Source organism: Mustela nigripes, chromosome 1 (assembly GCF_022355385.1).
Source record: "Mustela nigripes isolate SB6536 chromosome 1, MUSNIG.SB6536, whole genome shotgun sequence".
Taxonomy (NCBI): domain Eukaryota; kingdom Metazoa; phylum Chordata; class Mammalia; order Carnivora; family Mustelidae; genus Mustela; species Mustela nigripes.
Window position 1 is genome coordinate 30,359,525 of NC_081557.1, and position 12,365 is coordinate 30,371,889.

Sequence of the window (12,365 nt, forward strand, 5' to 3'; positions counted from 1 at the left end):
GAAAGAAGATGGGATTGGGAGGGAGACAAACCATAAGTGACTCTTAATCTCACAAAACAAACTGAGGGTTGCTGGGGGGAGGGGGTTTGGGAGAAGGGGGTGGTATTATGGACATTGGGGAGGGTATGTGTTTTGGTGAGTGCTGTGAAGTGTGTAAACCTGGTGATTCACAGACCTGTACCCCTGGGGATAAAAATATATGTTTATAAAAGATAAAAAATTATATTAAAAAAAAAAAAAGAAGAGCACGGTATAACTGACAGGCATTTGGGGCTTTCTACTCCATGGGGATGGGAGGTGAGTAAAGACAGAATGTATTTTGAAAAATGAAATTCAAGTAAATATGATTTTATCCCTAGAAAATGAAAACCACTGAAGCTTTGATAATGCAAAACTGCACAGAAAATAAAGCTGGAACAAATTGTCTCACCTGTTTGAAATGAGCAGAAAATAGAGTGATATTCAATGGAAAGAACACTTCTTTCACTAGGGCAGTGTAGTGGGTCGATCAGTGCCCCCCAAAAGATATGTCCAAGTCCTTACTCTTGGGACCTGTGAATGCAAACTTATTTGAAAATAGGGTCTTTGTAGAAGTAGGGTTCGGGTTAGGGTATTACTGTGGGATGAGACCATCTTGGATTTAGAGATCCCTCTACACGGGAACATGGGGCAAAAAGAAAGTAAATCCTCACCTTAAAATTGCGCTAGTCAGTATTTCCAATGTCTCCCCACATGGCCTTGCCACACGAAGTATCTCCCCTTACCATTTTGAGGGGTCTTTAAAGAGCAACTGTAAAACATGCTCAAGATTCAGTCTCTCTACTCAGCCCCAGCCAGCGAATGGCTGTGCAGCCTTGGCTGGGTCCCCTCAGCTCCCCCTTGTCCGATGCTGGCATCTCACAGCTGCTCGAAGGAACCTCAGCAGGTCTGGGATAATACACACAGCCAGTCAGGCCAGAGCTGCTCATGTTCCTGGAGGTCCCAGCAGATATTTTTTTTTAAGATTTTATTTATTAATTTGACACAAAGAGAGACATCATAAGTAGGCAGAGAGGCAGGCAGAGAGATAAGTGAAAGCAGGTTCCCCTTGGAGCAGAGAGCCTGATCGGGGCTCGATCCCAGGACCCTGAGATCATGACCAGAGCCAAAGGCAGAGGCTTAACCCTCTGAGCCACCCAGGTGCCCCCAAGCAGAGTATTTTGAGGAAAGAGGGGACAGATCCTCTCTTCAGCTTCCTGGTGACTGAGTCCTATGGCGGCAGCGTGGCTTCCTAGGCTTTCACTGGGGCCCTCATGGCAGGGGTCCATCACGCTCGGGTCCTAACTCCCTCTTGACCAGAAGCTCTCATGGGACCTGAGGGATCTTGTGGGGGGCAAACATCATCCAATTGCCTCTACCCTTTCCTCCTCTTCCATTGTCTTGGCACCTCTTTCTTAAAAAAAAAGACAAAAACAAAAACAAAAAACTAAGCTGTGTTCCTTCAGCCAAAGCAAAAGCGCCACGAGCCCCACCTATAACAACTTAGGTAAAAAGAACCTTGGTGAGAGAGAAGGTGGCCTAACCACACATTGCTCCACTCCAGGTACCATCCCCTTTGCGTAAGGAAAAAGGAAAGGGGAAGGAGAGGATTGTGGGTATAGAGCAAGTGTGGGGTTGTCAGAGACAAACAGCTTCCATCCTGGGGTGTGGTGCTGAAGAGCCATCAATAACCTGAACTTGTACTCCAGGTTTTGCGCTGCTACAGGATTTCTTATTCTTTGGTGCCATCATTCTTGGTCGTGTTGCTTAGAAGAAAGAAAAGGTAGATGGACCAAGAGTGGTGGGCAGCAAAGCAGTTTATTGAATGATAGTTCAAAGCTCCAGAGCGGGGAGGGGACCCGGGAGGGTTGCCACCGGAGTTTCTATGTCTAGGGTTTTTTTTTTAATGGGCTCCTTGGTGGGCTCTTCTAATCTGATTACCCTCCTTAGGCCTTTTACCCAATCAGGTTTTTGTCACCTACCTATCACATGGTAAAGGGTGGGGAGCTCCTTCCAGGATGGTGTAAAATCCCTTAAAGGGTGGTTAAGGGTGGTTTCCTCTTAGGAAGTGGTCCCCTTGTCCCTGCCTGCTTTATTCTGACTATCCTTCGTTAGTGTCACTTGTTACTATTTCCAGTGCCCACCTAGAGGAAGGCAGTTTGCTCCTCCAAGACTTGGTGGGATATTCGTTGATGAGAAGTTTGTAAGGTATAGTTTCCAGGCTTTAGCCCAATTCAGCCACAGGATTTGGGTTGAGAATAGAAAGGATGGGATTTGCTGGTCCATTAGCCCAGTGAAAGAGATCTCAGGAAAAGCAGCCACATCCATTTAGATCAATTTTGTACCCACAGAAGAGAAAAGCAGGCCCAATATAGGAGAAGAGATGTCAATTACAACTAAGGAAAGAAGCCAAGAGCAATAGCCAAGAAGAAGAATGAATCAGGTTTGAGGAATGAGTCCTGGTCAGAAACAGAGAACAGGAAGGAAAATTAAGTGTGATATGGATATGTCAAATATATATAGGTGATATTGTATTCATTTGCTAGGGTTACCTTAACATGATACCACTGATTGGAGAAAATGTATTTTCTCCAAGTTCTGGAGGCTGGAAGTCCGAGATCAAGGTATTTACAGTTTTTTTTCAGTTCAGTTCAATTTCTCCTGAGGCTTACACATGATCATCTTTTCTCTGCATCTTCACATGGTCACCCCTCGGTGATGTGTCTCTGTGTACTCAAATTTCTTCTTCTTTTAAGGATACTAGTAATATTGGATTGGGGCCCATTTTATCAGCCTTATTTTAACTTATTAATTTCCTTAAATAAATACTTTATCTCTAAACATAATCACCCTAAAGAACTCCATTCCAAGACAGCCACATTGGGGATTAAAGCTTTAGCACATGAATTTTGGGGACACAGACATCCATCCAGCCCATGACAGGTACAGAGGCACATCCTGATTCAGCTGAACAGCTCTGCTATCTCAAGACGCCTGTGAATGTAACTGGATCCTTAGCAATCGCCATCAATGATCACCTCTTTCCATCAATTCCCTTGACCTGGGTGGATTCTCCATTATTCCAAGTAATTGCTTATAGTTCATTTCCTTAACCCCCAGGAATCTATGGGTGAAAACCAGCGAGGGCTCCTCTGCACTTCTGGACAGCTTTGTTGGAGAGGACCCAAGATAACCCAATACTGCCTCTTGCTCCTGCATGCTTTACCTCTGGTTCGTGGAAAACTCTCATTTCCCTTGCTTTAACAAAGTCCGAGAGTTCAGGCCTATTCTAGTATGGACGACTAGAGCTCCCTCTAGGACTTTGCTGCCATAGACTATGTTGGTATCCTCAGACATAAATCAGTGACTGGTCCTCAGGGTTTCTCAATTGCAGAAACACATTTTAAATCTTGGGAGTGGTCCTGTAAATATTATCCTGCCTCAATAAGCTTTAAGTAAAGGTTTAGTCAGTGCCTGGGGTGGGATGGAGTGAGGACTCACAGAGTAGAAACAGCTCTAATTAAGGACATGTCTTCATTAATTCTTCTGCCCACTTTCTAGTCCTATATTCCCAATTTGGTTGAGGTTTTCAAAAGTCAGTTAAGACTTCACATCTGTTTTATTTTGGGACACTTATACTCACCCGAAGAGAGTCCATCCATGTAAGAGAAAGGAAAAGGAGCGTAAAGAACTCCATTTGAAAGAAATGGAGAGAGAAATGGATCTGGATGAATAAGGAGAGAGAAAAGAAGAAAAGGAGGAAAGGAGGGAGAGAGAGAGAGAAGCACGTTAAAATATTAAAGGTACTTACGGCAGAAATGGTGGGAAAATGATTTAAGTTTTCTACTCCATACACTTTGCATTTTCCAAGTATTTTATAGTGATTTTTAAAATAGAATATTTATTTTAAAATACTTTTAGACTTATAGAAAAATTTCATAGGTAGTGGGGAGTGTTCCCATATACCCTACAACAGGTTTTACTTATTATTAATGTCTTACAATAGTATAATACATTTGTTACATTAATAAACCAAAATTAGTATATTATGATTAACTAAAATTCGTATTTGTTCAAGTTTCCCTACTTTTTACCTAATGCCCTATTTCTGTTGCAAGATCCCACTGAGATACCACATTACATTTAGTAGGTCATGTCTCCATAGGCTCCTTTGGCTTTGATATTTTCTCATTCATTCCTTATTTCTGATACCTTCGGCAGTTTTAAAGAGTACTGATCAGAAATTTTGTAGAATGTCACTCAACTGAGATTTGTCTGATGTTTTTCTTATGATTAGACTGGGGTAATGTATTTTGGGCAGGAAGAGGTAAAGTGCCACTTTCATCCCATTCTACCAAGGGTAAATAAATCAACAGGACTTATCATTAGTGATGTTAACCTTGATTAATTGGATGAGGTAGACTTTGGTAGACTTCTTTAAGTAAAGTCACTTTTTTTTAAACTTCCTTTTTATACTGTACTCTTTGGAAGGAAGTCACAGTGCACATCTCACATTTAGTAAAGAGTTTTGCTCTACCTCCTTGAGGGTGAAATAACTCCATAAATTATTTGGAATTCTTTTACATGGAGGATTCATCTCTTGTTCCCTGTTTATTTATTCAATTATTTACTTGTATCAGGATGGATTCATTAATATTTATTTTATACTTTAGTTTATATGATGCTTTTCATTCTCAAAAATAAACACTGTAAAAATTAAATAAGTGAAAATATTTCTAAATTGGCATTGAATGGAAATGCATTAATAAACCCATGAGAACCTTCCATTTAACTTTTTTAAAAAAGATTTTATTTGTTTGAGAGAGTGAGAGCACAAGCAGGGGGAGCAGCAGAGGGAGAAGCAAACTCCCCACTGAATAGGGAGCCAGATGCAGGGCTTGATCCCAGGACCCTGAGAACATGACCTGAGCCAAAGGTAGAGTCTTCAGAGACCAAATATAATTTTCTTAGTAAAAAAAATATTTTTTCAAATAATACAGTCACAATGAAGAAGATAAAAAGACTAACCAAACAACTTCTAAAAATATTTTTAAAACTCAAATAACTTTTGGGCTCTATCATTCTAAACACAAGAAGAACAGTTAAGTAAGCTTTCACTCTACTTGGTAAATTTCACAGTAGTATGAGTATAGTAAATCTGAAATTATTCTGTGTTTTGCAGTATTGCGGAATAAGTAAAGACACTGAAGATATTCAGAGTCAGGGTTTTCACTCTTAGAGAAGGGAGATACCAATATGGAAGGGAAGAAGGCTACAGAGAACCCTGTACTGTTGGACTGGAATTTTCCATGGTTGAGACAGGAAAAGTACAAGCCAAGTTTGGAACATTTTGTGGTGCCACTAAGTAAGGAAGTGCTGAAAAAAAAAAAAAAAATGATGGGAGCTTATCAATAGGACAAAGGGCTCTCCTGAAGGGCTTCCAGTGGTCAAATCTGGCACAGTTGGATACCAAAATTAAAAATAGTAGTAATGGGGCGCCTGGGTGACTCAGTGGGTTAAAGCCTCTGCCTTCGGCTCGGGTCATGGTCTCAGGGTCCTGGGATCAAGCCCCGCATCAGGGAAGAGACATATTGATAAACATATTGATAGTCCTCTATCTAGAGATGGAGATAGAAAAAGTGGCATAATATAGAAGGAGGGGAAAGGGAGAAAAGGAGAGAAAGAGAGACAGGGAGAGAATAGCAAGGATGTGTCTGATACAGATACAGATTTTCCATCAGTTCAGGATTCCTGAGGAAGAGATTATCTTTTCTGGTTGGTTTTTATTATAATTCTGCTGATAGTAATATGTTTCTCTAGAGTAAAATAAATATATATTCCCCATATCTTAAAGTAGCATATACATTCTACACAGGCTTTTTCAAGAGTATATACAGTGTATTACTGTAACTTCTTTGCTCCCTCTAGTGAGAAAATCTATTTATGTGCAGTTTGTAACATTTCTGACTTCTTTTCCAGTATTTAGTGCCCTCTGCTGTTTGCAAAGCAGAAATAACAATATATTTTGCCTCTAACTCGTTTTTTGCTTATAAGGACTCCTTGGCAGGAATGGACCTATTTATAAATATCCGTATTCAGAGGTAACGCTTGAATATTTTCAGATTCACTTCAGAAACAAAAATGAGTGAGTCAATTAGTTATTTGAGGAAAGTTCTGGCATTTTCAAAATGTCTGCCATCTCCATCTGGAAAATGACGGAAAGAACATTGCCTGGGAAAATTAAACTTAGGAGATATGGTTGTCCTTTACAAAGCCAGATAGCGAGGCACTCACGTTCAGTCTGTGAGGTCCATTCGTGCTAACATAACAAATACTATGGAATAAAAGCAGCAGCAGGAGGAAATGGGAACTACCCAGGAGGAGGAAGGAGGAGAGGGAAAAGAGCCGTTTTGCTTTGTTATTAGAGGACTACTTACATTTTTCCCAAGGAATTTTCCTCCTCTTGGGGATTCTTTATTTTTTTCCCTCAAATATAGAGATTGTATATTAGCCACCTCTGCAGTTTGGAGTTATTTCACTGACATAACGTGGTCTTCTATTTTCTTATCTGGCCATTGAAATTTACTAGTTCAGTCATTTTTTTTCTTTTTTTTAAAAAAGATTTTATTTATTTCAGAGAGAGTAGGAGAGAGGACAAGCAGGGGGAGGGGTAGAGGCAGAGGGAGAAGCAGATTCCCTGCTGAGCAAGAGGCCCGATGCGGGGCTCCATCCCAGGACTCTGAGATCATGACCTGAGCTGAAGGCAGAGGCCTAACCCACTGAGCCACCCAGGCGCCTCTAGTTGAGTCGTTTTCAAACCTTTTTGATGCGGAAGGAAAGTGAACACCTTCTCAAACAAAATAGTCCATAGAAGTCTAATGTAAATACAGGAAAATTGAAGTTATCTGGTTCACGTGTGGGGGAGGGGCTGACAGGGGTTCTGGTTCCCCAACATGTAACCTTTTCTTTCTTTAATTCCAGTTGAGCTCTGGATCGGCTTAGAGGCTTTCCAAGTTCTTGAGGAGCACATTTTGACCAATAAGGGAAATTTACAAAATTTACAAAATGCCTCCTTCCCATAAAGGGTTAAATGTTATCCTCAAATGCAGAAAGTTTGTTCTCTTGTGAGTGATTTTGTATTCAAAAATAAGTAAAATTTCTTTTTTTTAATTTATGTGCTTAACAAATACTTAATGACAACCAGACACTATGCTTGATTCTGATATGCTCCCTGTCCTCTGTAAGTATATGGTCCTGTGGGGAAGATTAGATTAATGAAATTATTACATAAATAAATATAATGTTTTGAAGGTGTACCACTATAAAAAGAAGTGAACTACCATGGTGTCATATAATAAGATTTGATCTAGACAGGAATATTAGGAAGGCTTTCTAGGGGAGGTGATGAGTGAAGTGGGATCTGATGATAAGCGTTTCTAAGGTAAGGTGCCTGGGTGGCTCAGTCATTAAGCAGCAGCCTTCAGCTCAGGTCATGATCCCCGAGTCCTGGGATCAAGCCCCCACATGGGGCTCCCTGCTCAGCTCTGCTTCTCCCTCTCCCACTCCTCATGCTTGTATTCCCTCTCTTGCTGTGTCTCTCTCTGTCAAATAAATAAATAAACAAACAAAAATAAATAAATAAAATCTTAAATAAAAGTTACCAGGGTAAAGCAAAGAAGTAGGAGTATTTCATGCAGAACACAAGACAAGAAGCAGCATGGCACTTCAATTCATTGATGGTGAAGGTGAAAAGAAAGCAAAGGACAGGGGAGAAATGGGGTGACCAGGGGGCAGGACAAAAAGAGCCTTGTAAACTACTCAAGGATTCTGATCTGTATCTATATCTATGAAAAATGGACAGCTTCAAAGTGTTTTAAGCAGAGGTAACATCATCAGATCACTCTGGTTATTTACTGGGGGATGTACTAGGATGGGGGAAGCAAGAAGTACCAACAGGGACAGGGATACCTGTGTGGACATATTTTAATGTCTGGTAGAGAGATTATGTTGTCTTGGATTGGGATTTGTTCATGAAGACAGAAAAGTAGGTATATTTCATTAAGTCTTAAGGGACAGCATTGCCTCAGCTGGGTGATGGATTGGATACAGAAGGTATGGGAAAGGAAAGTGTCAAGGATAACCCCCAAGTATCTGTTTTATTCAACTGAATGGATAAGAGATAGACCATCGAAGGAAGGGTGCAGCTTCTGGCTATAGGAGGGGAGTCATGAATGTGGTTTGGCTGTGTTATGTCTGAAGAGTTTCTAAAACAATTTTTCAAGTTGACTATTGCAAATTCACACTTGAAATGCAAAGGAATTATCCACGCTGAAGAAACGGATCTGGGAGTCCTCTATGTTTGGGAGCAATGGAGACATGAGTGTAGGTGATGGTTCCAAGAAAGGCAGTGCAAAGTTACAGTTGGGGCTCTGAGAGAACTTCTAGTAGTTTCCATGTCAGATGGCTAAGAAAAGAAGGCAAAGAGGTTAAAGAGAGCAGCCACAGCCAAAACTAGATCAAGAGAGTATTGGACCCTGTAATAATGAGCAAGAAGATACTTCAAGAAGAAAGAAGTAGTCTGCAGATTCAAATAATGCTGAGAAGTTAAGTTAAAAGAGGCTTACAAATATTCATGGGCTTTAGCAATAACAGGTTTTGAGGGACCTTTGGGAGACCTGTTTCTGTGCAATGATGGAATCCAAACTCCAGATTCGTGTAGTTGGAAAAGTGAGTTAGAAATGAGTTGAAACATTTCTTTGTATAGATCCAGCCTTAAAGGTGAAGAGAGAGATAGACTCCTAACTGGTGCAGAATGGTCACATTTGAGGAAAGGATTTCAATTTTTTTTTTATTTTTATATTTTTTTTCAAAGATTTTATGTATTTATTTGACAGAGAGAAATCACAAGTAGATGGAGAGGCAGGCAGAGAGACAGAGGGAAGCAGGCTCTCTGCTGAGCAGAGAGCCCAATATGGGACTCGATTCCAGGACCCTGAGATCATGACCTGAACCGAAGGCAGTGGCTTAACCCACTGAGCCACCCAGGCGCCCCAGGATTTCAATTTGTAAATAAGAGACTTGAGTATATGTAAACACCAATGGAACAATCCAAAGAGATGTCACAATGTATATGGGAAAAAAAAGAATAAGGGGATAATCAATAATGCAATTTTCCAGAGAAGAGTGAAGATGATAAGATTGAAAACATACAAGGAGATACTGCCCTTGGATGGTCAAAATAGCTGTACATCCTCTCTAACCAAGGAGAAACACTGTTAGCTTACTTTGGTATACATGGTGAGTTCAAATACTTGGTGGCAAGGGAAGCAGGTGTGTGTGTGTGTGCGCCTGTATATATATTTATATATATAAATTATATTATATATAATATATATAAATAATATAATATAATATATATAAATTATATATATAAATCTTGTATGATCTCTGTAAAGTAAATGATGACATCATCTGCTTAATTTTGTGAAAGAGAAAGGAGAGTTAAGATTTGAGGTTTCTGGTACCTGGGTGGCTCAGTTGGTTAAGTGTTTGCCTTCAGCTCATGATCCCAGAGTCCTGGGATGGAGCCCCACATCAGGCTCCCTGCTCAGCGGGGAGTCTGCTTCTCCTTCTACCCTTCCCCCCCTGCTTGTGATCCCTCTCACTTACTCGCTCAAATAAGCAAATAAAATATTAAAAAAAAAAAAAGATTTGAGGTTGAGGTCAAAGTAATAGAAGAAGTTGACCAGACAAATGTAGGAGAATAGACTGTCAGTGTTAACTGTATATTAAGGTTGGTTACCATGGATTTATGGGTATCCAATCTGCTTTCCTTGTCTGACTCACCTTTATTTCATTTTGCCTTTTACCACATACAGTTTAGCTGGAACCAACATAATAAGTAGACAACCATGGAAATAAAATTTTATATCTATTTCAAACAGTTTGAATGGTGTTCTGCTCATGCACTATATATAATAACATTTTGAAATTCCCTGGAGCCACACCTGATGTAATTGAATATGTACAAATGTAAAACAGTGATCTAATCATTTAGCATATAAAAGCCATTTGGAACAAGAAGAAAGAGGACAAAAGATGCACGTGACCACAGAATCTAATGGGGCAGTAACATTTTGATATAACAACCCTTCTTGAGGTTGGGGAGGCATGAAAGAGGCAAAGAATGGGGTCTTCCTGCTTTCAGAATGCTTGTGGAGGCAAATCTACAAGGAGATGAAGCATGCTAGTATACACAGATAAAAATGTTATTATGCAAAAGGAAGGAAATGGGGATTTAATGCGACTAAATTCACTTCTAAATCCATTTTTCATGCCATTGTATGAAACCTTGGGTCCCGAAGCTAAAAGAACAGGTAAAAAAATGGTGAGATAACAAATCCTATAACATTTTGCTGCTACCTCTTCCTTTTTATATGCAAGCTATTATCCTTTCCACGAGACTGACCTTATGTAAGTGGTTATTTTTTCTTACCAATAAAATCTGGCTTTAGTGTAACAATGGCTGCATTTTCTTTTACCTCAGCTTTCCAATGTGATTTGATGCATGTATGCGTAGTCGGGAATCTTACGCGCCCAAAGTGACATTCAGTCTCTGTTCCAGATTCCAGAGGAGGTAACCTCTAAACCTTCATTATTTCCTGAGTGATAGGAGGATCTTTGTTATTCCTGATGGGCCCCTGGGACCTCACCTGATAATTTAGGCTATGCTACCAAGGTGGCTCGTGGCAGGCCCTTCTGGTCATGTGATATTAGCTCAATCTCCGGGGAGGGAGTAGGTACTATTGACTGAGTTCAATCACATGAATAATGATTCAATCAATCATGCCTGTGTAATGAATCCCAGTAAAAAATTCTGGCCATCGAAGTGCAGGTAAGCTGCCCTGGTTGTCAATACTGATGCCTATTGTCATACATCATGGCTAGGAGGAGGGTAATGCTACCTGTCCATGACTCTACAGACTAGGGTGATGGGAGGGATGGCTAGAAGCTCCATGTTTGGGCTTCCTAGACTTTGCCTTACGTATCTCTTCCTTTAGCTGGTTCTAATTTGTATCCTTTTCCTGTAATGCATGTGATTTTAAGTATAACAGTGAGTTTTGTGGGCTTTCTAGTGAATTATAAAACCCAAGTGGTTTTGGAACCCCCAAACTTGCACTTAGTGCCAGAAGTCTTGGGCAAAGTTGGCATTCTGGAGGAAGGTGCCCTTAACCTCATGGTTTAGCTGATTCCTAATAATGCAAATCCAAATCAAAGCTTTTGAATGCCCCTCTTAACTATTTAGATCTTGAACTCTACAAGGCTTATCTTTTTTTTTTTTTTCAATCCTAAGTGAAGGTTTATCTGTTCTTCAAATGTAGTTTTCTTCTAAAGGCCTTGTTAATCTCTCCTAACATCTCTCTTCAGCAATAATGCCACCCTGGGAGGTTTAGCAGTGAGATTAGAAGTTCTCTTTCCTAATAACATCACTTCTGAAATCAGTATATATGGGTCTCAAAATCTTAGAACTGTGTTATTAGTCAATGACTTACCAGAAGACAGAAACTACACAGTATTGAATAGGGAAAATGTAATCTAAAGAATTATCAACTGTAATGGGATTAGATTAACAAGGGTTTGGTGAGGGAGAAGAACAGAGAGTTCCAAAGAATACAGAGCTAGTAAATACAAGGACCAGCTAGCCCCTCTAGGACTGAGATAGGACACCTAAGGAGATCCTCCCCCTAACCCCAGGGCTGAGATCTAGGTCTTGTTGGAGAAGGCTCTGCTGCGCCTCACAGGATGATAGAGAAATTGCTGTGGTGTCTCACTGGTGGAACTTGCTGGGAGTCGGCCTTCTGAACTTGCAGGAAATTGACCATCTAGGGGCTAGGGAAAGTTCATTCACAGAAAGGGTCTTACCTGAGGCATTATAGTATAACACTGCGTTGGTGAAGGGACGCTGCAGGAAGCTGCTGCCCACTAGGTTCTCCTGCTCACTGTTCACTGCAGGAGCCGCATGCCAGGGAAGCCGAGCTTGGGGCAGGAGCTGGGTGCTGGAGAAGCAGTATGTGCTGCAGAGGCTTGCTGAACAGGCACCGCTTAATCAGGAGGAGAAATCCCTTCCTTCTGCTTCTGGCGCCCTCTACTGACAACGTTTAACATTGCGCCAGCTGGCAAAGAGAAAAGGTGTGAGCACCCATCATATTCACACAGCGGGCCATACCTTATGAATTTGAACCTGAGGAGAAATTGACAACTGGATAAAGCTTAAAGCTATACGATAATTTATTTTACTGTCTGGAAGGATAAACAACTTGCCTAAGTTTACATAATGAGGGGATGGG